Source organism: Lissotriton helveticus, chromosome 5_1 (genome assembly GCF_964261635.1).
Source record: "Lissotriton helveticus chromosome 5_1, aLisHel1.1, whole genome shotgun sequence".
Taxonomy (NCBI): Eukaryota; Metazoa; Chordata; class Amphibia; order Caudata; family Salamandridae; genus Lissotriton; species Lissotriton helveticus.
In genome coordinates, this window is record NC_136065.1 from 1942210748 (window position 1) to 1942236985 (window position 26238).

Below are 26238 nucleotides of genomic sequence, written 5' to 3' on the forward strand. Positions count from 1 at the left end.
AGTGAGGTAGCGATCAGTGAATAATAGGGATAAAAGTGCGATGGGTGTAGCTTACAACAATTACAGTATACAAATAGGGATAAAATACTAATGAGTTACTGGAACCCATATAGGTGCAGAACAATGACTGCAGTAACCAGATATGATACTAGTGAGCAAATGGTAGAATATGAGGTAGCAATCAGTGCAGTGTCGGTGAGGGAAAAGTGAAAATGGGTGCAGGTTATATAAAGTGTAAACATACCAAAAGTAATATAATACTGCAATAAATGGCAGGCACTTAATCACACAAAGATTTAAATATAAAGCTATATAAAGTCTGTGGTACCGATAGTCAGGAAAAGTCGGAAAGACTAGTCCAAGATGGCCACCAGAGAGAGAGAATAGTCTAGGATAGTCCTTGTGCCTGCTGCTTGGTTTGGAGCTTATCACTGCTATCCTCCTAGCTCTGCAGTCACTGCTGTGATTACTCTGTTGCTTCTCATAATACTGACACCAATGTTATGCTACTGCTCTTATTTTTTTTTTTTACTAATTACGCTGTTACTACTAATGCTGCTGTCACAAAGCTACTCACGCCTAGGCGGTAAATTTCGCTACGCCCGAGGAATTTGCGATATTTTGACATTTTCGCGTTCCGCGGAGAGCGCGAAAATGTCAAAACTTTCACAATCTGCAGCGAAACTGAAGTTTTTTCTTGTTCACGGTTTACAAATGCATTCTTGCGCGCGTGGTAGCGACTTACCTGGTCCCTGCATTCGCCGTCGAGTTTTCCTATCCGTTCGAGTGCGCCACGAGAAGTTGGATTGTTGGTAACCGGTCACGCTATCCCGTGCAAGTTTGCAAACGTGAACACGTCATTCGACCCGGATGAGGAAATGACCATCGCGAGCAAGATGGTGCGCCCATTAGCGACTGCATGGGCAAGTTAGAGGTACATTTCCCCGCGAGCACGCAAAAACACATCGCGAATGGGCGGGAAAAGCAATCTCTGTATCTTCGCGAAAGTTCCGCATGCTCGCGGAGATTTTCACAATTTTGCGATAGTTAGCGAAAGTCAATTTCGCAAATTCCACCCACCCCTACTCACGCCCCTATTGCTGCTCTCCTGCTGCTATTCTGTTCTTCTCCTTTATTACTGTTCCTGCTATCCTGTTAACTGCTATACTGCTGTGAGTGCCTACTGCTGTCTTTGCTATTCCGGGCACTTCTGTTACTGCTGTCCTACTCACACTACTGTTACTGTTGTACTCCTCACACTACTATCACTGCTGTTTTACTAACACTACTATTAATGCTCTCTTGCTAACTTTTATCAATGCTCTCCTGGTAATTTAACTGCTATCACTACTCTATTGCTCATGCTTCCTGCTTTACTAGTAAAACTGCTGCATTACTATTCTGCTACTTCTGAAGTCATTACTAACCTGCTAACTTATTCATGTGATACTAAACACAGTATATTAATTTATTTATATTAGCAACTACACCACTAAGCTCATTAATGTGCCGAGACCAATTGGCATTGCCAATGCTTGTTACTCTCAGAGCAACCAAAGCTTGCCAAATCCAGATGTCTTAGTGGTGACCAGGCTTACGCCTTGCTTTGATTTCGATTTATGAACTCTCACTATGCTGCTATTTGCAGTTTCAAAGTTCTTCTTTTTTCACTATATCCTCTTTTAATTACACTTGTGCTCTTAGCTGCTTCACGAGAAATGTTATCCTCAATTGGTTTCTCCTTGTTGAGAATTCAGCCATAACAGTATTATTCACCACCTCCCATTTGTTATCAGACTATAAGCTTTAGGTACCAACTTGCTTTAGAGTGGCATCTAGGTTTTTGTCTTGATGTGTTTACTGATTTGTTTGATTGTATTATCAAATGTCTACCCACTGCATATATTTCTAGTTGGATGATCTCACCCGGTTGTTGTTGAGACCAGGGTGGTCAGTCAGTAACTGATAAATAGAATTGATGTTGTACACTTTAGCATGAAATAAGATATGCTGGGTCCATTTACCACTGGTCGTTATTGGCCAAGAGGGACAGGTTTAGCAATAGGGTCCACTAAAATTGATCATCTCCTGGCTTACGGATGCATAAGAGATTTCGATCTAGAGGTCCGTAGCAAATTGTCCTGAAATGTTTGCAATATCTCCAGATTTAATTCAGAGCCGGGTCCATAAGACCTCTTTTGCTCTCTATTTTCTTCTCCAGTGGTGGTTTTGATGTTAGACGGTGCTTCCATATTGAGCAGGAGAGACGAGGTAAGTGCACTTAGAGATGTCATTCCCCGATAGAGATAGATTGGCTCACACTGATTAACTGAGGAGTAAATTTGTCAGTTTCCACTTTGCTGTGAGGTTGCTTTCTCAAATGCCAAATTGCTCTTACTTGCCTGTTTGCTCTTGCTGATGTGGACACTGCACTTTTTCAGTAGTTTTTAAGGGATGCTTTACCCCCCAGGATCTGCGTGATGCCTAGTCACACTTTAGGAGCTTTGTTCTTACTCTGGTTTGCTGCATCTTCACTGTTTAGGCTATTCACCACCTGGATCTGTAGGGACTAGATTGCAAGGATCCAGAGCTTGACTCTTACTGGGATAGAGTCCCTCCTAATCAGGGGTAAGAATGGTGAGATAGTAGAAAAATGCTAGAGTGCTTCTGCCACAAGCTGCACCCAGGGCACCAGTTGACCACAGGGACTCGGTGAGCACTCACCTCCAAACGAAACCACCATACAGCTAACAGGCGGCACCAGCAGCACCACGCTACCTTTACCCCAGCGGATGACCAGACTCAAAAGACGCCAGTGTGTCTACGACTCTGGGAGAGAGCTGTGTCATGGGGCTGATGGGGTCTCTGTGGAGTGATGCAGCAGTCACTGCCGCTGGGTGAGAGAAAATGTACTAACCAGTGCCACTCAACAAAGAGAGGTAGGTGAAGAAAACTGCACTGGCCACGGCACAAACACTCAAGCCACCTCTGCGGCCCTCCAGAGGACCTCCGATATAGTCAGATGTGGCCTTATGGGCTCTCAGCCCCTCAACAAACCAGCTCTGGGCTCCATAGATAAGGTACTTAGCCAAGCCTCACAACAGCTGTGTCCTTCTCTCAGTCACTTCTCCTGTGTTCCGCTCACGTGATCCCCACCTGAGAGCTGAGATATTCAGGCCTCGTGCAGTGTTTGACTGCCTTTACTCAGCTACTTGATCAAACAAGTCAATAATGTGTCAGAGAGATTGATGCAATGGTAGAAGAGGTAGCACCCTTAAAAATTATGTAGCCAAAAAGTAATATTAACCAATTTTCCCACGTTCACTTAGACAAGCAGACAAACTAGACAATTTGTTTGTCCTTTTGACTTAACAATTGGAAAAAAGTGTGCTGAGAGTGGAATGGAGAAGGAGATCTTAATGGTGACAAAGATGTAGAGAGCCTCAGAAGATCGGTGTTGCAATCTGAGCTTCAGGCTTAGAAAAATCTACCCGCCCACTTGCTATGGCTTGTCAGATTTCATCAGGGCGCATTTTTTTAGGGCCCACTGGTACTTTCTGGCGAGAAAGCTTAAGCTGGCAAAGAAAGGTGTTCTGTTCATACAGAAAGTGAATTAGCGATAAAAATGGTCAATCCATTTTGTTTTTATCTTGTTACATTTGCTGTTTTCAAAGACATAGGTCAAATGTCAGTTTATGGCTTCTTACAAATTGCTGTTTATTTTAGCTTGGAAACTGGTGTTTATTTTTCTTTCTCCTACTGCAAATAATTTTGTAAACTAAACTATTTAACAAGGAGTGTGAAATAAAAGTCTAAAGGACGTCCTTTTTTTCTAACACAAGAGCTTGTAAATAAACTGCACAAATATTAAAAAAAATAGCAGTTAGGAAAGCACATTTGTTCGTAATTCTGTAGACTAATGGAAACAAAGATGCTAATAGGTTCAAAACAACTCAGAACACTTTACTTGGTGATGTGCACATGATGAATATTTGCTGAAATCCTATTTCCACAGATTAACCTTTGTATGCAGCATAGTTTTATTTTTAAAACTGCTGTCTATAAATGACGGTACTCTCCCACATCATGTTTTAGTATAGGTTTATTAAAAGTGAGAGTTTAAAAACATGAACTGGGAAGCATTCCTGCCCCAGCCCTCATGGCAAAGCTATTAGTGAACTAAAAGGCTAGTTGGGGATCATGCGTGGGCTACATTCTTATTATTACTGCACAAAGGTTTAGCCTATTGAGTCAAACAAATTTATTTTTGTACTGCAGACATGCTGGACTCAGATATTTGAAGGTGCTCTCATGTGTTATGATGAAGAAAAAGACTACTGTGAAAGAAAATATTTGACCAGGTTCACACAATATTAGACCATTTTATGGGTCAAGTGTATTCCATTTAAATATTTAAGTCAAGTAGATTATTCGAGTAACTAGACCTGCAGGTCTTGTAACATTTTCACAATTTTTTGAGGCCTGCTTCTCTAAATTGTAAACTTAAACATTAGACCATCTGGGTTTTCAATCTCCGCTTCTCTACTTGAACACACTGTGCCTCTGAGCGGATCATGTTGTCTTTGACTCAGTCCCAGCATCTTATTGTAAGCGCCTAGTGTGTTATACTACAACGATCCCTATGGACATTATGAGTGGTCACCTATTTAGCCAAGCAGCAGGCATATGACACAAGAGGCAACCCATCATTTGAAAGATTTTAAGTCCTGTGAGAAACTTTAAACCTTACTGGATTAGTACATTGCCTGTAGCCAGTAAATCAAATAGGAAACGTATAGTCTTTTTCACGTATATATGGAACTGTGAGAATGTGTGTGAATGTGGCATGTATGAATTTGTATGTGTTTGCAGACCATGCTCATAATTGTTGTGGGAATACAGGTGATCCCATCCTACGGATGTTTGGTTAGAAAAGGCACTAACAGAAAACAAAATGAAACTGACAGCATATACTCTCTTCGAAACCTTCCACACTAAGACTGCAAATTATGGAAATGTATTCATTTCCGATAAGGTTCATTGGATGAAATGACACTTGATTGTGGAGTAAGAGTAAAAAGCATTACAGTTAGATAAAAAAAGCAACCTATTTGGTAGATCGAATCCTATACATATCAAAAGACTAGGCAAGTTGAACATAGTGTGGAACATTCCTTTGTAATGGTCTTGGTGTGAGGGAATCTTTCTCTGTAGGAGGGCCACATTTTCTCTCTGACTTAGGCTGCTGAGCTGATTGGACGATATTGAAAGAGAAGTGATAGTAAGACCCTGTGGGGCCTATTCACAAATGCATTTTGCAATACGTAAACCAAGAGTCCTGCACTACATACTTTTCCATGCCTTCCTGAATTAACAACCAACAATGTACATGGGAATATTCATGCACATATAGAACGGACTGTGCCTTCTTTGAAATGTTACACTTTCATCTTTAGGGAGTTGAATGTAGAAGTATACTCCTGTAGTACTGCGTTTGTAAATTTTCTCCCTGCCCCCAACCTCCGATGTTAGCCAGTAATAGGCAATTGGGTAACACAGACGTAGAGTCCAATGTCTGTATTAAAAATCTATTCTTCATGTAGTCAGAAGGAAAAAGTGCACTCTGATAGGAGCACACTTAGGACGCTCTGTTTTTAGTAGCACTGATTATTGGTTTATGTTCAAACTTCCCACCTATCTCTATGCAAAATTTCACATTTTGTTGCTATCAACTCAGCTACGACATGCAGAACAAACTCTGTTGCTTTTGATCTTGGGAGTCTTCACAAAGGGTGAAGAAAATCTAGGATCAACACCAAAGCCCAAAATACATTTTAGATCAGAGTTGTAGCACTTGTAGAAGTTGGGAAAGTTGGCATTAGGTTTGTGATGTCATTAGGTTTACTAGCCCAGCTACATCTGCTCTCTTCTAAGAAATTAAAAATGGGTGGGGCATTGTTACTATCATCGCTCTGTCAGGGATATGACCATGCCTGTGCCCCTTGGTTATGGCTATTGTTTCCTTCTCTGTGCCCCATTTTGTGGCATTGTGAGTAGATCTAATAATTCTGACGAGACAGTATTTCAGCTTAAAGGATTGACATGGATCTCTTTCATGTTTCCCTGTCACTGTTGGTGGATTGGGTGTTTGTGGAATACTGCTGGGATGAGAACGTGATCTACTTCAAGAATGTAGGACATATTAGCCCTGATTCAGCAGGTGTGAAGGGATCACTGACACAATATCGGAATCAACAATATTGTGTAACAAAAATACTGTAGAAAATATAATTTATAAAAATATTGTTTCCTTGTCCTTATAATGGTAAGTACAAAAATATTGAGAAACAATATATCGTTTCACACTAATATTGTTAAAAAGCATACAAAAATATTGTTCATATATAGTAAATCCTTGAATATTTCAATAAATACCATTAATATAATGTTAATTAAATAAATCTGATATTTAATGCTACATATACTGTAGTATGGCCTGAGGCCTGCTATGTGCGCATGTTATGTTAGCATGGCTTATTAGAAGTTTAAACACCATCTTACATTTTGATGCTTTTACACACGGCACTCCATAGCTGTTTTTGTAAGTTAGCCTTCACGAAGGTCTACACATAAAAAAAGGTTTTGTTTTCGACATCTCTAGACTTACATCGTGCCCCTAGTCTGCACAGTGAGTGCCAAAGCCGTCAAGGTTATCAAAACATTTTAGCTGTTTTTCGGCATGTTCGAGTTGTACTTTCTAGACACAACAATTTGGCAGCTGTGAGCCAACTAAGATTCTGGCGCCCTTTTTAGGTCTCGTATGGTGTTGCAGCGCGAAAGCGCTGTCGCCAGCGAGATCTATTGTGATTGTTAGGTCTCCCAAGTGGTACAGACTGGTGCACGAGCAGATTGTGGTCTGTGGTGCGCACGTCCAGCCACGCGCACCTCTCCTGTCCCGAGGCAAAATTATGCAGTTTCACTTTCGCGTCGACATTGCACTTACACCAGGCTTTTAGTGGACATGTAAACAACACAGCATTCAACATGTAAGTCTTTAAATGTAGATATACTCCACTTACCAGCAATTGTGGTGACTTTGCGCTGGTCTCGTGTCTTCATCGGCATACTGCAGCACCGCGCAGGGCTCCATCTTGATCACAGGAGCCCCACCTGAAATCCTGCTTTGGCCGTGCGGCATTCACAAAGGCCGGGTGGTCTCCTGCTGGCCTTCTGCTTTATTTTTTTCCTAGGGCGCTTTGGCGGCCCCCTCCCTAGGCCGCATGAGTCGCACAGCATGCCCTAAAGTACGGTGGGCATTTAAAGTCTGCCTCGCCGCCACTGGGCACGAGCTGCAGATCCAGGGACAGCGCATGTGCGAGGGCTGCCCCCACCTCTGTCGCCTCCCCGGCCCGGATGTGGAGCACAGGTACCGCGATGCTTGTTTTTTTCATCTCATTCTTACGTTCCCTCTTCTTTATTCTTTATTCCTCGGAGCAGAGGGTTGGGCTTTTAATTTTGTGGTTTGCAGTAACTTTGCAGCGATTGTTAGTATTGTAGACGTGGAGGTTTAACAAGTCTCTCATGTTGGAACCGCCGGGGCAGGCTCGCTTAAACCCGTTTTGACCTTCCCTGGCCCAGATGCACCCGGAGGTGTCAGAAGGGAAGTTCATTTGCAATAGCAAACAGAGCCGGGTGATTCGGTGACTAAAGGGCGGTTAGGAGGGGTTTCTGAAGGGAAGCTAGGTAAGTACCTTATGTCTGAGAGACGGAAGTGTTTGGTGAAGGTTGTGAGAGATTATCACACTACCGCAATAGTGCGAAGGCACGCTGAGGTAAAAAATAAAAAAGAGCGCACTGTGAGAACATATCAAAATGTCCATATTTACCCGTATTCTGAAGTTGTGATTAGGCCACGTTGATTTTTATTAATTTAGCAGTTGTCTCGCAGACTGATGTTTGGTATCTTTGGTGATGTCATAGTTTGCTGCGTCATCTCTATATAAAGTGACGCCACAGCCTAGAGTCAGAATTTCTGTGATGAAGTCCAGCAGTGGACTATGAGCTAAAAGCAGCCTTGGATAAAGTGTCATGTTGTACTGAGGCATCATCGTGGAGATGATTGAGGGAAAAATGGGTATGTCCCTTCAGGGGTCATTACTGGACGAGCGACCCGATGAGGCCGCCTCAGAAAGTTGCCAGCCGATCCACAGTAAACAGGGGATGTCGCGGTGTGTATTATGTCCTAATCTATCCTGGCTGGTTCCAAGAGTGAATTTTCAATTTGCAATCATACTCCTGGAGAATGTGGTGTAATGGCAAGAGCGGCCGACTTTGAAGCCGGGGAACTAGGTTCGAGTCTAGAGGAAGGCTTAAGCATCCTGTGATTCTGGGCAAATCACTTAGTCTCCCCCTGCCTAAAATGAATGTGTCCGTCTGTAATGTAACAGGTGCTCATATAAAGCGCTCTGATACTTTCGGGTCGAGTTCGCGCTTTATAAAACTGTAGAACAATAAAAATGTCTCAGTCTAGTATCTGAGGGCGATCTCACAATCGTACACCTTTTCCCTGAGGAGATGTCATAACCTAACGGCCAGATATTGGAGTTATGTCATTGGCTGGCGTTAGTTTAATAGATTGTTGTAACAGTCTGACTAAAATATCTTCATGGCGTGACGTAATTCCCAGCCAACTACAGTTCCCGCAGGGCTTCACAGTTTGACCTCAGGTTCCTGGGTGACATCGAAGATTAGCGCCAGGCTCCTGAAGTAACATGGCCGTCTGATGTCAAGTTACTAGGGAGAAGTCAGAGGTCGCCCCTCTCTCTGCCTGCCATGTTTAGGAGAGGTGCACTCGTTAAGGGAGGAACTCTGTTGATAGGGGTGCTCTGGTAAAGAGGTTCCCTGAAGAAGGCACGTGCTCTATAAGGCGTCGGCGAGGTAGGTGGTATGGCAGAGGCGTTGTACTCCTATCTGCAGCGAGGAAAGGTGCTTTATTGCGGAGGGGATGTGGTAAAAGGGGTTTCTATATTGAAGAAAATTAAAGAGGGGCTCTTCCGAAGAGGGGCAGGGGTGTAGCTCGTATAGTGCAGCAGGTGCAGTGGTACCGGGCTCAGATCTCTGAAGGCATTTTGAACTCTGATAGGGTTGGATTTTACAACCTCCCACCACAGTAACGCTTCCATTTTCTCTGTTTGCACCAGGGTCCATGGCCTCCTTGCTACCTACTGGAGAGTGGTGCTGTTGTGAGGGATGCGATGGTGCTCTTGTGAAGGGATACACCCAAGAGCAGGAATATACACTGCTGATAGGATGCGCTGTGTTAATGAGTGATAGAGGTGCTATGTTGAAACAGTGTTAGGGGGTGATATGGTGGAGAGGCAGTGGACACGTGCCGTGCCAATATGAAAGCATGGTCATTGGCTAATGGATATGCTCTGGTGCACTGCTTTTTTTTAGGTCGAGCCTGGGCAGCACATGGGCTGCTCTGCCAGCCATGCTGTATTGGAGTATGTACTTGAAGCCCTGCCCACTCTCTACCCATATTTGTCATTGGCTTGTGTCATTTTCCTTCCTAAATGCTGGATTCTGATTTGTTATGAGGCTTGTTAGTCCCTCCTTAGTACCACCTTGTCTTCATTTGTAACCTTCCATGAGGAGTGGCCCTTTTATTTTGGTTGTTACACACTGTCTTCTTTAGTCTGTAAGCACTATTTTCCTTAATGAGTTTCTCTTACTGCAGGAGGGTCTCTTGTGTGCAGTTTTGACAGCCAGCATGTTTATTTAACTCGTAGTAAACAGGGAGCTTTTCAGGGGCCACGGGAGACAGGAGTGGGCAACTCAGCGATGCCTTCAAGCATTTGGAATGCAATAGGTCTCAGACGCCTTTGTGAAAGTTTAAGCTATTGGCATTGTAAATAACAATGCCTTTTATTTATGTTTTAAAACCAAAGCATAAATCAAAGGCATTGCCATTTACAATGCTAATAGCTCAAACTCGCGTAAATGCGAGACCTATTGCAATGCAGATGCTTGTTATACACACACCATTTCCAGGGATGCAGAGAGCCTATGCTGATCCAGATGTAATTTACTCTTACTGAGCAGAAAGGTAATGGGGGTCCCCCACACAAGCCTAAGATACCGTCTTTAGTTTATATATATATTTATTTATTTTATTTATTTTAACATATTTATAGAGCACACAGCTACTCAGCTGAGTGTCCCGGCGCTAGCGGACAGAGCGAATAGGAGGAGGCGTAAGTACGGGGAAGAGTACGAGTTACTGCTGGCACAACCATGTCTTCAGTAGTTTCCTGAAGTTCAGAATATCAGGCGCTTGCCTGACTGTAGTAGGAAGTTCATTCCAGAGGTTAGCAACCTGGACTTGGAAGGAGCGCCCTCCCAAGCGGGCACGGTTGAATTTAGGCACACTCAGCCTAAGTTGGTGAGATGATCTGAGTGCTCTACCAGGTATGTAGTAGCTCACTCTTTTCCTCAAGTAGGTGGCCCCAAAACCATGCAGGGCCTTGAAGGCGATGGATAGAGCTTTGAACTTGATTCTGTGTCGGATGGGAAGCCAGTGCAGCTTCTTTAGGTGGGGCGAGATATGGACTCTGGGGCCCAGCATAAGGATGGCTCTTGCGGCCGAATTCTGCACGACCTGGAGTTTTCCGAGGAGGTGTTCTGGGAGACCCAAATAGAGGGCATTAGCGTAGTCCAGCCTGGAGGTGATAAGGGCCTGGACCACGGTCCTTCTGTGGGAGAGGGACAAAAGGGGGAGAAATCTCCGGAGCATTTTCAGGGTTCCGTAGCAGGTGCCCACCACAGCTTGAACTTGGGTCTTCATGTTCAATGTGTTGTCCAGTTTGACCCCTACGTTTTTGGCTACTCCCACCGAGGTCTGCGGGGGGGACATATCAGGTGGCCACCACTGTCTCCAGACATCCTGGTCCGAGACTCCGAAAAGAATTACTTCGGATTTAGCGGAATTGCACTGAAGCTGATTGTGACTAAACCAGGAAAAGACCTGTCTTAAACAGTTCCTAATTTTGTCGCCATCCAGAGCCTCTCCCTTCTTACAGGTGAACAGAAGCTGGGTGTCGTCAGCGTAGGATATAATCATGGCTCCAGCCGCTTCGGCCAGCAGGGCGAGAGGGGCAATGTAAAGATTAAATAATAATGGGCTCAGGATAGAGCCCTGAGGAACACCCACCTCCGTGGGAGGCATGATGGAGGAGAAAGGTGGGTTCCAGACTTCCTGCCTTTGGTCTTGTAGGAATGAAGAAAACCACTTCAACACCGTGCCCCCCACCCCACAGTCTCTTAGTCTCTGAAGGAGTCTCACATGGGGCACGGTGTCGAAAGCTGCAGAAAGATCGAGCAGGATCAGAGTCGCTCTCCCTCCTGCGTCAAGGGTCATTTTGATGGATTCAGATATTTCGAGGAGAGCTGATTCGGTGCTAAAGCCAGCTCGGAATCCTGATTGGCTCGTATGGAGACAGTTGTTCGACTCCATAAATTCGGTGGTAACCGAGTTCACATGGTTTTCAATGACCTTAGCAATGGAAGGCAGGAGTGAGATGGGTCTATAGTTAGACACTATTAGAGGATCTGCTGTGGGCTTTTTTAGCAGTGGCAGAATTTTGGCGTGTTTACAAATGGCTGGGACCTGGCCACTGCTCAGAGATAGGTTCAGCACAGTATTGACCTCGGCATTGATCACCTCAGTCACAGATGCCAATGTTTTAGCTAGGCAGGGGTCTAATGGAGAGCCGGATTTTAAATTCTTCATGATTTTCAGGGATTGAGCTAATGAAATGGAGGGGAATTGAAGGAAGGTGGCGGTTGGTAGTGGTTTGACGTGTGGCGGACATAAGTCAGTGAGTGTCTTAGTGGAGGGGTTGAGGGAAATCTGTATATCGACTATCTTCCTGTGGAAGAAGTCTGCTATTTGGTGTGTCCAGACTTCAGAGACTACGCAGTTGGAAACAGCTGCTGGCGGTGAGGTGAAGTGTTTAACGATTTTAAATATTTCCTTACTTTTATTGATTGATATGTCAATTTTAGTTTCAAAGAACCGTTTCTTTTCCGCCAGGATTTTCTGGTGGTAGGTTTTTAGTTCCTTTTTGTAAAGGGATTTACTATTGTCGCTAAAGTTTTTCCTCCATGTCCTTTCTAGCTGTTTACAGACACTTTTATGTTTGCGCAAGGTTTCATTAAACCAGGGTGCCGAACGGTGTATGGTCCGTTGGGACCGTAGGGTCTCGGGTGCTATGGTCTCCACTCCCTGCTTTATCCATTTTTACAGATTGGAGGCATCCAGCTCTAATTTATTACTGCTAACAAACGAGTGCGTTTGCAGTGCGGAGTTGAGGGCCTCTGGAGTTATCTCATGGAGAGCTCTATATTTAAGAAGGGGGGGTTTAGTGTTGGTGTGGGCTGGTTTCCTGATTGTAGCCAATGTCAATTTTAGCAGGAAGTGATCCGTCCAGACCAAAGGGGTGGGTTCTTCGGGGTGGCACGGGGTGTTAGAGAAAATTTGGTCTAATATGTGTCCCTTCTCATGAGTGGGTGTATTTATGAGGGGAAGCAGGTTCAGAGCGTTAAGGGACTCACCTAGTAAAATGTTCTCAGTACTCTCAGATATGTCCATATGGACATTAAAGTCTCCTAGGACCAAAAATTGGTTATATTTTAGGGCAAGTGGTGCTATAGTATTGGTGATGGCTTTTGAAAAAGGTCCTGAGTGGCCTGGGGGTCTGTATAATAAAACACCCGCCAGGGAGTGATGGGCGGATAGTGTGCAGTAGAAACAAAGGCTCTCTGCACCCACGATTTCATCCATGGGGAGAATCTTGGCCGAGATATGATTTTTGATCATGGCAACGCCCCCACCCTTCCCAGTGGTGCTGTCCTTCCTAAGAATGGAGTAGCTCATGGGTACTGCTATTGCTATATAGGGAGGGTGTTAAAACTAGGCGCTCTAGGACCTGTTTTCACCGTCATTGTAATATTTCTCCTTTTGTATTTTATGGAATTGTAACCATGCTGACCATATTATTTTTAATCACATGTCTGCATATGTTGGCTAAGATACTGCACATGAGATCACGTTGTTAAAATAAATATTTTAACCTTACTATGTCTCTTCTTTACTCTTGTTGTGGACTTGTATGAGAGTATAACAAAAGAGTGTTCTCACTTCCCACCATTCCTGAGTTTGTACTAAGCTGCATGTTCTAGGTTGTCTAATCATTGGTTACTTTGCTATAGAACGAAGAACTCATGTGACACTGATGCTAGCTGGTTGGGGTTCTCTAGGTACTGAGGTAAGTTTCTGGCACACCACAATTCACTGATGTCCTAGGTCTCTGTGCACAGTTCTGTGTATGAGCAGGATCCTTGCAACATGACGCCGCCAACGAGTGTGGTCTTATTGTGAGACTCTCGAGTAGTGCTTATCAGTCCACAACCCCCTCACTATTGTTGACGGTAGTGACGGATAAAACCTACCTATAATTACATAGGTCTGTTCAAGCTTGATAATATAAAAACGGTTTACTATTGAATTACCACCCAGTTGTGATTTTTTATTGCATTGTACTTTTTTATTACTGTGTCGGTATGGCTGCCGTTGATATCCCAGCTCACAGTCGCTTGGCTGTGCAGAATCATTTGCAGGATTTCCTTGCTTCTTTGCAAGGACAGGCAGTTGTTTTTGTTGTATCTGCTGACGCAGCGTACCCGTTTGAGTTGTTTCACTCATAGGTCACGTTTCCTGCGGTTGATGCTAATACTGGTGTTTTTCACACTTACACCCCAGCTGCCGCGCCTGCTGAGTACGCTCCATATAGGGCACGGGAAGTTCCGATTTCTGCTTGGCAGCATGCCGTTTGGTTTAATGGCGCCCTCCCACACGTTATAACGGCGGTCAGACAAGGACCGTTGTCGATCCCAGGTGCTTCTTGGCCTGTGTTAGCTGCTTATTCCCCGCGTCCTAATGCGCCGCAGTTAACAGCTCTGCAACTAAGACTCCTTTATGCCTCTGCAGTGTCAGTGATAAGGGGTCTGGTTCATTACATTTCTCGCAACCTCCTGGGTGGGGCCCGGGGGAGGGGGGAGCATCCAGTTGGACCGAACGGACTGAAGCCAGTCCCGTTATGGTTAATGCGATTATGAGCAAGTGTCCCCATGACAGGGATGAGATGCCTTTTTGGCTTGCTGAGCAATTTGACCAGCTGGAGGCAGTATTCCCGAATACTTCTCCTGTGGAGAAACACAGGATCCTTACAATTAGTTTGCAGAAAGACTTAGTGCCAGACGTAAATGACTGTACCACTTGGGGTGTGATTTTTGCGGCAGTCTATGCTAGGTGCTTCGGCACCCCATCAATGGCTGTCCTGCCCTCCGTTTTTTAGCGTGTTCAGGATGAGCACTGGCCAGAGGCGGCTGTGGAATTGGTAATGTGACTCGTAGGAGCGTTTGACATGGTTCGCGATCTCGTCCTTGCTAATGTCAAGGAATATGCGGTAAGTTTCCAGGTGTATAATGCTTTGCGCGATATTCCAGAGACCGAGACACCCCGTCAGTTACCGAGAATTATTACAGAGGCTTATAAGACCGTTTGCCGTAATAGTTTGGGTGTTTCAGAAACAAAATTGCAGTAAGAACAAAAAACAGGGGAATCAGCAACAGAAACAGGGGTCCCGTCCTGCTTCACCTACACCTGCCTCTACTGAGTGTACATATGAGTTGCGCGACCGCGCTACGATTAAGTTTCCTGATAGATTTCAGGTGCCTGAACAACAATCTCCTCGCTCTTTACAGGAAACATCGGTAACACCCACCGGTGGAGGAGGCGGCGGCAGAGGTCAAGGTACCCAACAGAGCCGTGAGCAGCCTCGCAAGGCTGACGGACAAAGGCAAGCAGGACGAGTCACCGCGTCAAAGGCCCCAGTTTCAGAAGAAGAAAGTTGCTGCAGTAACAGTGAGAATGCAGCTTCGGAATCTGACTTGGGCACTGACACTGTTGGACAGCGCGGCGGAGATTACCATAGTTCGAGAGGCGTTGCGTCCACTACTGAAGGTGACAGCGACTGAGACATTCATTGTAGTAGAGACAGCTGACACTAGGTTGGCTTCCCCTGATAGGCTTTATGAAATTGTCCTTGTGATTGAAGATGACATAGAACGTTCCATAAAAGTGGTATTTTGGGAAAATCTTTCCACTACCTATGATATTTTGTTGGCAGAAGTCGACTGGCCCCCACCCTTTTTCTTAACTTCTCCCAGGGGGGTGGGAGGTGATCCTCCCTAGTTTCGCGCACACAGTGCCGAAAGAGCAGGTGCTGCTTTTTGCAGAAGATTGGGCTAAGGCGCTTGCGCCGGCTTTGTGCCGTACTTGCTGTGGATGTGACAAATTTTCCCCTCGACATGAGATTTCTTTGCGGTCAATGCCACAGCCTCAACCCCAATACCCTATGCGGCGTGAAGTGAAAGCCTCTGTTGCGGAGATCCTTGAACAATTGGAATATCAAGGTGTAATTGAAACGTCTGTGTCTCCGATGAATAACCCTCTTTTTACTGTGACCAAGCCGGATGGCTCGTACCGTTTGGTATTGGATTACCGCCACTTAAACTCACATTGTCGTACGTACGTGGTGCAGAATACTCACAGTTCTGCTCTTGTGGATAGTCTTGTGCGTAAAAGTTTCAAAACCACACTTGACATATCCAATGTTTTTTTGCCCACAATCTGTCCTCCCTTAGTAGTCCATGGACAGCTTTTACCAGTGGTGGCAAACAGCTCCAATTTCGCCGTTTGAATATGGGCTATAAGAGCAGTCCAGGCGTCTGTCGCCTGCGTGTCTCTCTCTTAGAGAGACTCGACGCAGATGCATGTTCGTATGTGGATGATATCTATCTCACAGACGACGAATTATGGCCGCATCTGTGTCGCGTTGACTGCATAATTTGTCAGTTTGCGGACTTCGGTTACAAATTTAACTTTGCAAAGTCACATATTGCAGAGTACACAGTGTTGTTCCTGGGCTACGAGCTCAACAATGAAGGTTGAAGTTTAGCTCCTCACTTCCTGGAGAAATGCGCACTTTTGCGAGCTCCCACAACACTGAAGAAATTACAATCTTTGCTGGGCTTTCTGAATTTCGGGCGTACCTACATTCCCGAATATGCCCAGTGTATCAAGACTTTACGCTCTGATACAACCTACATTCTCCAAATCGTGCTGGCTGCCTGAACATTCAGCCATCTTGCAATCTTTGCAGGCTGATCTTCTAGAATCTAAATTCTTGTTGAATCGTGATAACCACACCAACCTGGTGATAAGAATCATGCCAGGGGCGGTGGGTTTCACGTACCTCCCTTTTAATGAGGTTGACACAGTCCCTGTCGCTTACAAGGCACACTTGTACACTTCGGCTGAGTTGCGGTTTTCCACTGTGGAAAAAGTCTTGACAGTAGTGCAAATGGTGATTCTTAAGGAACGTGCACTGTCGCTGGGAAAGCGCATTTTGGTTGTTACTCCGTATGCTGACCTGGAGGCAGTGACGAAAGCCAGTGTACCAAATTCCAAAGCTTTTCACCCACGTTGGATACAATGGGCCACGTCCTTGACATCCCCGGATGTCGCATTAATTTTTGATTCCTCACTGCAGACTCAGGAGCTTTTGCAGTGTGAATTCATTCATCCTGCTCCTCTGACTATGCGCCCACTTGAGGATTTCCGTTCCATCATTTACACTGATGGATGCGCGCAAGCCGCTACGGGTTCAAAGCACGCATATTCTTCGGCCTGCGCAATTGTGGTTGGTACTATGGTGGATGGTGAATTCAAGTCTGATGTTGTGCATACACAGACATTAGGGGACTGTACCACTCAATTGGCAGAGCTTTGTGATCTGATGTTTGCATTGGAGTACGCAGATCCCAGTGTGACTGCTCTTATTGTAAGTGACTCTTACGACTGTGTTTAATCATACTATGACAATCTACCCTTTTGGACTCAAAATGATTATCGTGACTCCAAAGGTCGCACAATGAAACATAAAATGATCTGGGTTCGAGTGGCTGAGCTTAAAGAGAGGCTGCCACTTGTCTTTGTAATTCATACTCTGGGTCACCAGCGTGTTGAAGTTCACGCTGTTGGCAACTGTCTCGCAGACGAGGCTGCGAAGACAGCAGTTGCAACATACGCAATAGCGGCGGTTACACGTTCCAAAAGTAAGATTGATGATGACATCTTGGCAGCTATTGTCGCAACAGAGAAGGGAGGTGATTACCCTAAAGGTTTCCCATCTAAGTACTCTTATCATTTAAGTCCTGATAATGTTCCTTATCTGAGAATTAAAGACGTTGGTGACGGGTTAATACCCAACGCGGACCGCAGACAGACTTTGATTACAGCAGCGAACGCCAGGATGGCTACATCGCATGCCGGCGTGTCAGCTTCTGTATCTCTTCTCCAGGAATGGTATTGGTGGCGGGGTTTGTACAAACCGACGCGTGATTATGTCCTTCAATGTGACGTTTGCCAGGAAATTAAACCTTCTACTGCTGCACGCCCACCCCAAACACAGTTGTACATATCTAATTAACCGCTTGCGTGTGTTTATTTAGATCACTGCAGTCCTTTCTCATCTGATACTGCATATGAGTATATCTTAGTAGCAGTTGACTCTTGCACACGCTTTGTGTGGCTATGGCCTCAAAGGAGTACTGATTCCAGAACTGTCATAAAGGATTTGCGTGTCTTTGTGGTAGTTTTTGCGTGTGGCACCTTCCATTCGGACCAGGGTCCAGCGTTTGCCTCGAAGGCATACAAAGATGCCATGAGTTCTTTGGGGGTCCAAGTCAAATTTTCGTCTCCATACAGGCCTGAGGGTAATTCAGTTGTGGAGCGGATGAACCGTGACTTAAAGCAATCCTTGAGAGCGAAGGTATTCGGTACTGGCCGAAACTGGCTAACCCATCTCAATAGTGTTCCACCTGCACTAAATAATCTCCCTAGAAGGTCTCTGGGTGGGCGGACCTCATACGAAATGCTCTTTGGCATCAGAATGTTTGTCCGGGACCTTGACGGTTTAGACATGGCAACGGCAGCCGCATCCTTTGATGTAGATGAACATTCTGATGTTTTACAGAACCTACAAAAGACCAGATACAGTCTTGCAAAGGAACAATTGCCCTCCACATCTAATACTGCGTTGCAGATTCCGGTAGTCGGCTGGCTACCCCAAGTTGGAGAACTGGTCCGACAGAAGATCGTCAACAAGAAGGAATTCGGTCCTTCCTATCGAGCTCCAGTTCCCTAGCTTGGCGTGCAGGGTACAAGAACAGTCATTTTACCTCCTCTTCCTGGTCGAAAGGGGAACAGGTACCTCTCCATTGACAATGTCAAACCACACATGGTTGCCGATTCTTTATAGTATGACCCCTGCGGTTTCGTGTCCAGCAATGGTGCGACACTCTGTTTTGGTCCAGTATCCTTGCGACCTGGCCATCTGGCCTGATGTTGCCATTGAGATGAATACAGTTGCGAATCCTTTATTGATTACACCTGCTAGTGATCCTCTTAATGATACTGAATATACTTACCCCACTGATTTGTCTATGCCTGATTTGGAGACCTGTGTGGCTACTCAATCCTGTTTTTCATTTGACACTGGCTAAACCACATCCAAGTTCCCTTCAAAAGTTCCGATTTTTGCTACCTGGTTTAAAACACTTTTTTGATTTCCCCTTGGACTTACATTTGGCTGGTGCTTTTTTCAGTTTTTTTATTCATGTTCATCGGATTTACAGTGTATTTTTTCGTTTTGTGAATGGACACTACATTCAGGAAAGAACTTCAATTGGACTAATTGATGGAACTTTGGCTCCTCACTCCTCTTCACACATCATGAAGAGGGACCAGCCATTTGTGAATATAACTGCTTGGCCCATTTTGGATGGGATGCTGTGAAGTTCCAGATTCATGAGCCCACAGAGGTTATTAATGTTCCCAATGTACTCCGTGTTTCTGTGGAGGTTGTGGTTAAACAAAATATTTGCTCTGATGATTGGGACGTCCAGGCCGTAGAGGCTTTATTTTCTGATTTGAAATATTATGCTGCTTTCCATGCTGAAGATTTATATTGGAGTCTGCGAACTATGGTGATTTGTACTGTTACCAGCATTTTGTCAATCACTTTCTGCATAAGACAAATTAATTTAGAAATATGGTTAATTACACACAGTGGGAACACTGTCCCGCACCAGTGGAAGGCAGCTCAAAAACTCTATTGAAAAAGTTTTCTTATTTTACTGATTTTAATCAATCAAACCCTAATGCATTTTACGTTCAGAGGACTGAGAAGTCCTCTTCCAAGGTTAGACTTACCCACACTAAATTACTGTATTCGAAGTCCTTTATTGACAAGTTAGCTGTTGAGGGCTATGAACTGTGGAAAGTAACTGTTGATCTTAAATCTGTTTGGGGTTCTAAACTTTGGCAAGTAAAAGGCACAGAGGCTTTGCATCGTGCTTGTCTAATCCCGAATCATATGTTGTTTCTGAATGCCACTATTTCACAAACCACCTGCTTTTAATTGGCTACTTCTAAAAAATTAAATGCTCCTTCGTTTCCTGATTTGTGTGAATTTCCTCATTGGAATAATTTCACCAACACTTCCCTTAGTGAATTACAAGCCCTTTTGAGTAATTCCTCTTTTAATGTTTCCAGCATTAATCCTGAAGGCTGGTTGCTATGGCAAAAAAGTGCAGATTCCTGCCGGCACCGTTTTCTGGGCATGACCCCTGGCTATACAGAGGTTAGAGTAGATCCCCGTTTTCAGAGTCAACATTCAGTCACCACCTATTCAGTAGGTAAATTGTGTCAGAGTTGGCTCAAACATTCCACCTTAGTGTCAGTCAAGTTGCATCAGTCTAAACTAACTGATACCGTTGATTTAAATGATTTTGTGAAAGGGCCTGCAGCAGGCAGATTGAAAAGATGGATATATGCGGTTTAAAACGAAGTTTGGAAACTCACAAATTGAAGCTACTTCTAGGCTTGGAACTATTGATCAGGCCAATTTAGAAAAAGTACTTGCCGTTGTAGATAATAGCATTAACACCCTTTCTTCCCGCATTTATACAATAGATAATATTGTTTCATCTGTTGTTGATATTGTACAAGAAGACATTGCGGTACTGTACCATGGACAAAATCAATTACGTTCTATTATGCAGTTTGCATGGACTCTTCAAACCTTCGAATCTGGGCGGGTGCTTTGGGATTACATGAAGACATCGTTATTTTTGCCTTTTAATTTGACTGTTAAACAACAATTTATGTAGATGAAAGATGCCACGTTTTCCCTGCTGCATATAGAAAAACTGTAACCGTTACCATTTTCAGTGGCCGAGTCGAATTCGGCAGTTTGGCTCATTCAATGGTTAATAACTTTACCTTTTCCTTTGTTTAAATTTGAATCTTGCATGAAACACTATGCCATAGGCAGATCTGAACCTTTAGGTAGCGTCTTTCTACATGAAGCGTGGAATCTCCCATTTACATATAGGTGCTTGAGCGAAGGAAAGGAGGTTTATTTAAAAAGTGAAGATTGCACTTCCGCACCAGAATACTCTTTAATCTGTAGAAATCTGCAATTGCCCGGTTCTTGTAATATTACAGCGCCTAATCTTGTATGTGTTTTGAAAGGCACTCCCGCCCCGGCTATTACACCCACTTTCACGTTGTTAGCAAACAATAGTTATTTGTTATTAAATAATGAAGATTGCTGTGGTATGCTTGCCGGTATTCCGTATAGCGTTACAGTTTCCCAGGGTGCAGTTTGCTGTAAGAATGTCCTTTTTCCTCCTCTACATGGGAGGCTCTATGTTTCCATCTGTCCTTCTATCCCGACCTTGAAAGCAGAGTTCAACAACATGAGTCGAAAAAGAGCTCTAATGTCCCAGAAAAAAGTCGCATTTACATCTGCGCGTGAGACATTCGTCCTTCATGTTGCAAACCCTCGTACTGAGGTACATGCCTTATTAAATACTGACCTGCCCCTGCATTTTGGTGCTTTGATTCACACAATCTTTAATGACTCGTCAACAACGGGCCTGGCGCACTTTTTAAAAATAGTAAGTTCCGGGCTTGTGACCTCATTCCAAACTATATTTGGTGTGATCCCTGCATTTTTTCATTGGATTTCTTTCAAAAGTCTTTGGCGGTTTCCATTAATTCTCACTTTGGGAGCGGGTGTGCTGCTGTTAATTGGTTTACTCCGAAATGGATGCACATTCTGTGCCCAACAACGACTCTTGAGTGTGGTGTATTGTTTATACTTCCGGTTTTGCTACTTCACTTACATGCAGCCTGTTTTCCATTGCCTGGATTGTGGATTTGAATGGGCCCTAGATTTGTATGTCTGCAACACGGTGTCTCCTGACCTGGAATTTGATCTACTAATGAGTCCCTTAGTTGCTCATGAAATAGATTGTTCTGGTTTCGGGATTATGGCCTGCGCAACGGCTCATGGAGTTCTAGGCAATTGGAACATATGGACTACGGCCAATGACTTTCTGGCACGCAGTTATCTTGAAGAAAGCCAGAGTTGTTCTCTGATCGTGCTAGAGGCTCCGGCTATTGAAGAACATGAATGAATTTCCATTACTGAATTGGATGGCTTAAATGTTCATGGATGATAAACTACTTTCTTTTGGAAGCAGTTGCAACATACGGTGCCTATACGCTCTTAGATTGAGGTGTGAACTTTTTCTGCTTCATAGAGACGTACTGCACTTGTGATTTTTTTTTCTAATACGTTATTTTTTTTCATACATTTTTGCGGTGTTATTAACACTATGGCTACCCGTGAATGTTTCCATTTACTTGGTTGCTTTTTAATGGCAAACTTCCTGAACTCGGTTCTGTTTCATTCAAACTTGAACTCTGCGTTCTATGAATCTTGCCCCCTTTAATCCCCGATCAAGGGAGGGTGTAGTATGGCCTGAGGCCTGCTTTGAGCGCATGTTATGTTAGTATGGCTTATTAGAAGTTTAAACGCCATCTTACCTTTTGATGCTTTTGCACACGACACTGCATTGATGTTTTTGTAAGTTAGCCTTCACGAAGGTCTACACATGAGGAAAGGTTTTGTTTTCGACATCTCTAGACTTACATCGTACCCCTAGTCTGCACAGTGACTGCTAAAGCCGTCAAGGTTATCAAAACATGTTAGCTGTTTTTCGGCATGTTCGAGTAACGCTTTCTAGACACAACAATTTGGCAGCTGTGAGCCAACTAAGATTCTGGCGCCCTTATTATACACACACTTGCCATGATTTCACACACTTGGAAGATTTCCGTTTCCAGGGATGCAGAGAGCCAATGCTGATCCAGATGTAATTTACTCTTACTGAGCGGAATGGTAATGGGTACCTTCTTTAGTTTATAATACATAATTCCTATATAGGGAGGGTGTTAAAACTAGGCGCTATAGAACCTGTTTTCACCACCATTGTAATATGATTTCTCCTTTTGTATTTTATGGAATTTTAGCCATGCTGACCATATTATTTTTAATCATATGTCTGCTTATGTTGGCTAAGATACTGCACATGAGATCACGTCGTTAAAATATTTTAACCTTACCGTGTCTCTTCTTTACTCATGTTGGGGACTGGTATGAGAGTATAACAAAAGAGTGTTCTCACTTCCCACCATTCCTGAGTTTGTACTAAGTTGCATGTTCTAGGTTGTCTAATCATTGGTTACTTTGCTATAGGACGAAGAGCTAATGTGACACTGATGCTAGCTGGTTGGGGTTCTCTAGGTACTGAGGTGAGTTTCTGGCACACCACAATTCACTGATGTCCTAGCTCTCTATGCACAGTTCTGTGTATGAGCAGGATCCTTGCAACAATACTTATATAAACACACACACATATATATCCCCTTCGCTGCTTCTGACGGCCAACGGGCGTCGCGAGCACTACCTCCGTAGTGCTGCGCACGTCCGTTGGCCGATGCGGCCCGCCCACTTAATTAAACCACCGCGGATAAGCAGATATATGCTGTATGTTTATATAACATAACCATGATTAAAAATGTTTTACATTATATTAATTGTTTTGTTTAGTTATTTACATTAACTTCTATAAAAAGCAAATTTCTTCTCTCTCTCTATATATGAGCAAGGCTGTTTACAGCCGGAACGCGTAGCGGAGAAGCATAATAAATCTTTCTTGTGTTAAAATCCAGTTTGTGCTTTGAGAGTACATATAGCTGAGTATTTGGGGACTATTTGTGCATTTTACTGCCTCTCTAGGGTTATATATATATATATATATATATATATATATATATCTCCATATATCTCCATATATCCATATATCCACTTCACACAAAATGCTCCTGCCAGAATCCCAGGCCCGTGGTAGGTGGCGAGTAATGTCAGCGGAGCCAATCGACGGAATGTACCACACAGGAGAGAAGAAATAAACACACTCTCAGGAAGTGCAAGTTGCAGAGTTTATTGCACAAAGGTTACGCATTTCGACAGACTGTGTGACCAAGACAGCTAGTCTATCGATACGCGTAACCTTTGTGCAATAAACTCTACAACTGGCACTTCCTGAGAGCGCGTTTATTTCTACTCTCCTGTGTTATATATTTCCAAAGGAAAAGCAACTGGGTCACGGAAGTCACTCAAGCCCACTCTGTCAATTTGCAGGTTGTTTATTTTCCAAACAGCAGAAAAGGACGGCGCGTTTTGACCACATCTGTGGTCTTGGTCACATGACCTCCGCCTCCATTACAAGTTCTTTTAAAGGTAGGTGCACATTGTGAAAAGCATAAACCTAAAAAGAAATAAATGTTTATGGCACATAAATCATAATGCTACAAAAACAAAGCAGATGTAAATGATTGTAAATTACTTAGCAGTGATTTCATGTTGCAAATGGTAAAAACTGTGGATGTGACAAGTGTTGTCATTTGCAATCTAGTGTGATCAAGCCATCATGGTGGTGGTGTGTAATGCCGCAAGAGTCACTGTAGTACATTGCTCTGTGGGTCCTGGGTCTAGTGAGCGTGGTGAGACCTGTCACTAATTATTTGTGTACAGTGCGTGTATTTATTTATTTATTTATTTTATAGCATTTATAAGGCGCACAGCTACCCACAAAGGGTTTCCCGGCGCCGAAATCAGCAAAGACACAGGGCACAACTGGAGAGAGATCAGATCTGAAAGCAAAGATTATAGATCAAACAACCAGGTTTTCACGCTTTTTCTGAAACTCCTGTAGTTATCTTCTTTGCGTATTTGGGTAGGCAGTGTGTTCCAAAGAGTTGGTCCCAAAAATGAAAAGGATCTTCCGCCTAGTCTAGCCCGTTTGTACCTTGGTATCGCAAATTTCGCAGATGTGATTGAGCGAAGATTGCGATTTGGAAGGTAAGGCTTGGCAAGGTCTTGAAGATATTTGGGAGCAGTCCCAGCTTTAATTTGGAACAAATAGCTTAGGGCTTTAAAGCGGATCCGATTTTCGACCCTAAGCCAGTGTAGGTCTCTGAGATGTTTAGTGACTCTGGCATATCTGGGAATTCTACAAAGCAGTCTGGCCGCAGCATTTTGTACCAGCTGTAGGCGTCTTATGACTGCTTTATTTGCACCCAGGTACAGGATGTTGCCGTAGTCAAGCCGAGATGTCACTAAGGCATTGACTACGGTCTTCTGGGTGGTTGATGGTAACATCCAGACGATTTTACGTAGCCATCTGAGAATAGTAAAACAGATACCAGCCACTTTATTAGCTTGCTGAACCATAGATAAGCTGTCATCGATGATGACCCCAAGATTTCTGACTTGGGTGGCAGGGATCGGAAGCTTGCCCAGTGAGGTCGGCCAATGGGAATCGCTCCAGAGATTTTTGCTGTTTCCTAAAAGGAGGATCTCTGTTTTCTCCCCATTTAATTTGAGTTGGTTGGCCGACATCCAGCAGAAAATTTCATGGAGGCCTGTTTTGAGTGCAGACGAATCAGACGGATCGGATTTAGATAATGAAAAAAGGATCTGAGAATCGTCTGCATAGGTCATCAAAACAAGACCAAAATTCTCTGCAAGGGTAGCTAGTGGGCGAAGGTATAAGTTAAACAAAAGGGGACTTAGAATAGATCCCTGTGGTACACCGTGCGGGGAGTAGAAAACATCCGAACAGGCCTCAGAGGAGGTGATCTGGAAGGTCCGGGAGGATAAATAGGATTTGATCCATTCTAGCGCCTTGCCCTTGACACCACTCTCCCCCAGCCTGCAGAGCAGTCTGGAGTGAGAGATGGTGTCGAAGGCTGCGCTTAGGTCCAATAGGACCAGTGCCACCGTTTGGCCATCATCCCTGAGCTCTTTAATTTTTTCCGTGATTCCGAGCAGGGCAGTTTCAGTGGAATACCCGCTCCTGAATCCGGACTGAGAAGGGTGGAGTAGTTCATTATTTTCCACGTATGTGGAGAGAGCTTCATGAATGTGCTTTTCCAGCATTTTGGAAAAGGCAGGAAGTAACGATATTGGTCGATAATTGGCCAATACCGTAGGTGTAGTGGTGGTACTGTCTCTGGATGATAGAAGTGACTCCGTGTCAGTTTGCTAATCACAAGCAAAACGTTGCTTGTTCGAGTGAAGGTATAGTACCTAATAGCATGCAAACTGCCCTGTTAGTGACTAGGAGCAGGAGAGGAAGATACGCCAAGGACTCCAGTGCGCATATCAGTAGCATCAAGATGTGGTTCACAGATGACTCTCTGCAACACTTGTCTGCAAAGATCAAAAGAGATGTGGTTTATATATATATATATATATATATATATATATATATATATATATATATATACACACTAGCAGCCCGTCCCTACGTTGACCGGGAGCAACAGGCTTCCCCGCCCGCCCCGACATTGTCAAGCAGCCCGGTCACCCCCCCGACCCGTCCCCCGCCTGCCCCGAACCCCGACCCCCGCCTGCCCCGACATGGGTCCCCTCTGCCCCGACATGGGTCCCCTCTGCCCCGACATGAGTCCCCTTACCTCAGCCGCCGCTCCTCCCGCCTGTGCGCTGCTCGCACCGCCGCTGGCCTGTCCGCTGCTCCTCACGTCAGCACTCCTCCCCCGTGCCATGTGCGCCGCTCCCTTACCTCAGCTGCCGCTCCTCCAGCCTGTCGCTGCTCGCACCGCCGCTGGCC

General features: G+C 44.4%; 1 protein-coding gene across 4 annotated transcripts in view; it reads left to right on the forward strand.

Annotated features, from left to right (window-relative positions):
- The window catches only part of SCRN2 (secernin 2), a 242995-nt gene that overhangs the window by 113715 nt on the left and 103042 nt on the right, over positions 1 to 26238 (forward strand). Inside the window, exon 1 of one of the 4 annotated variants that reach the window (XM_078645585.1) lies at positions 22767 to 22852. The exons of the other annotated variants lie outside the window; for them this stretch is intronic. The gene's annotated coding sequence lies outside the window, so the exon portion shown is untranslated. Of the gene's footprint in view, positions 1 to 22766; positions 22853 to 26238 lie in introns of those variants that run through there. 4 annotated transcript variants of the gene reach the window in all.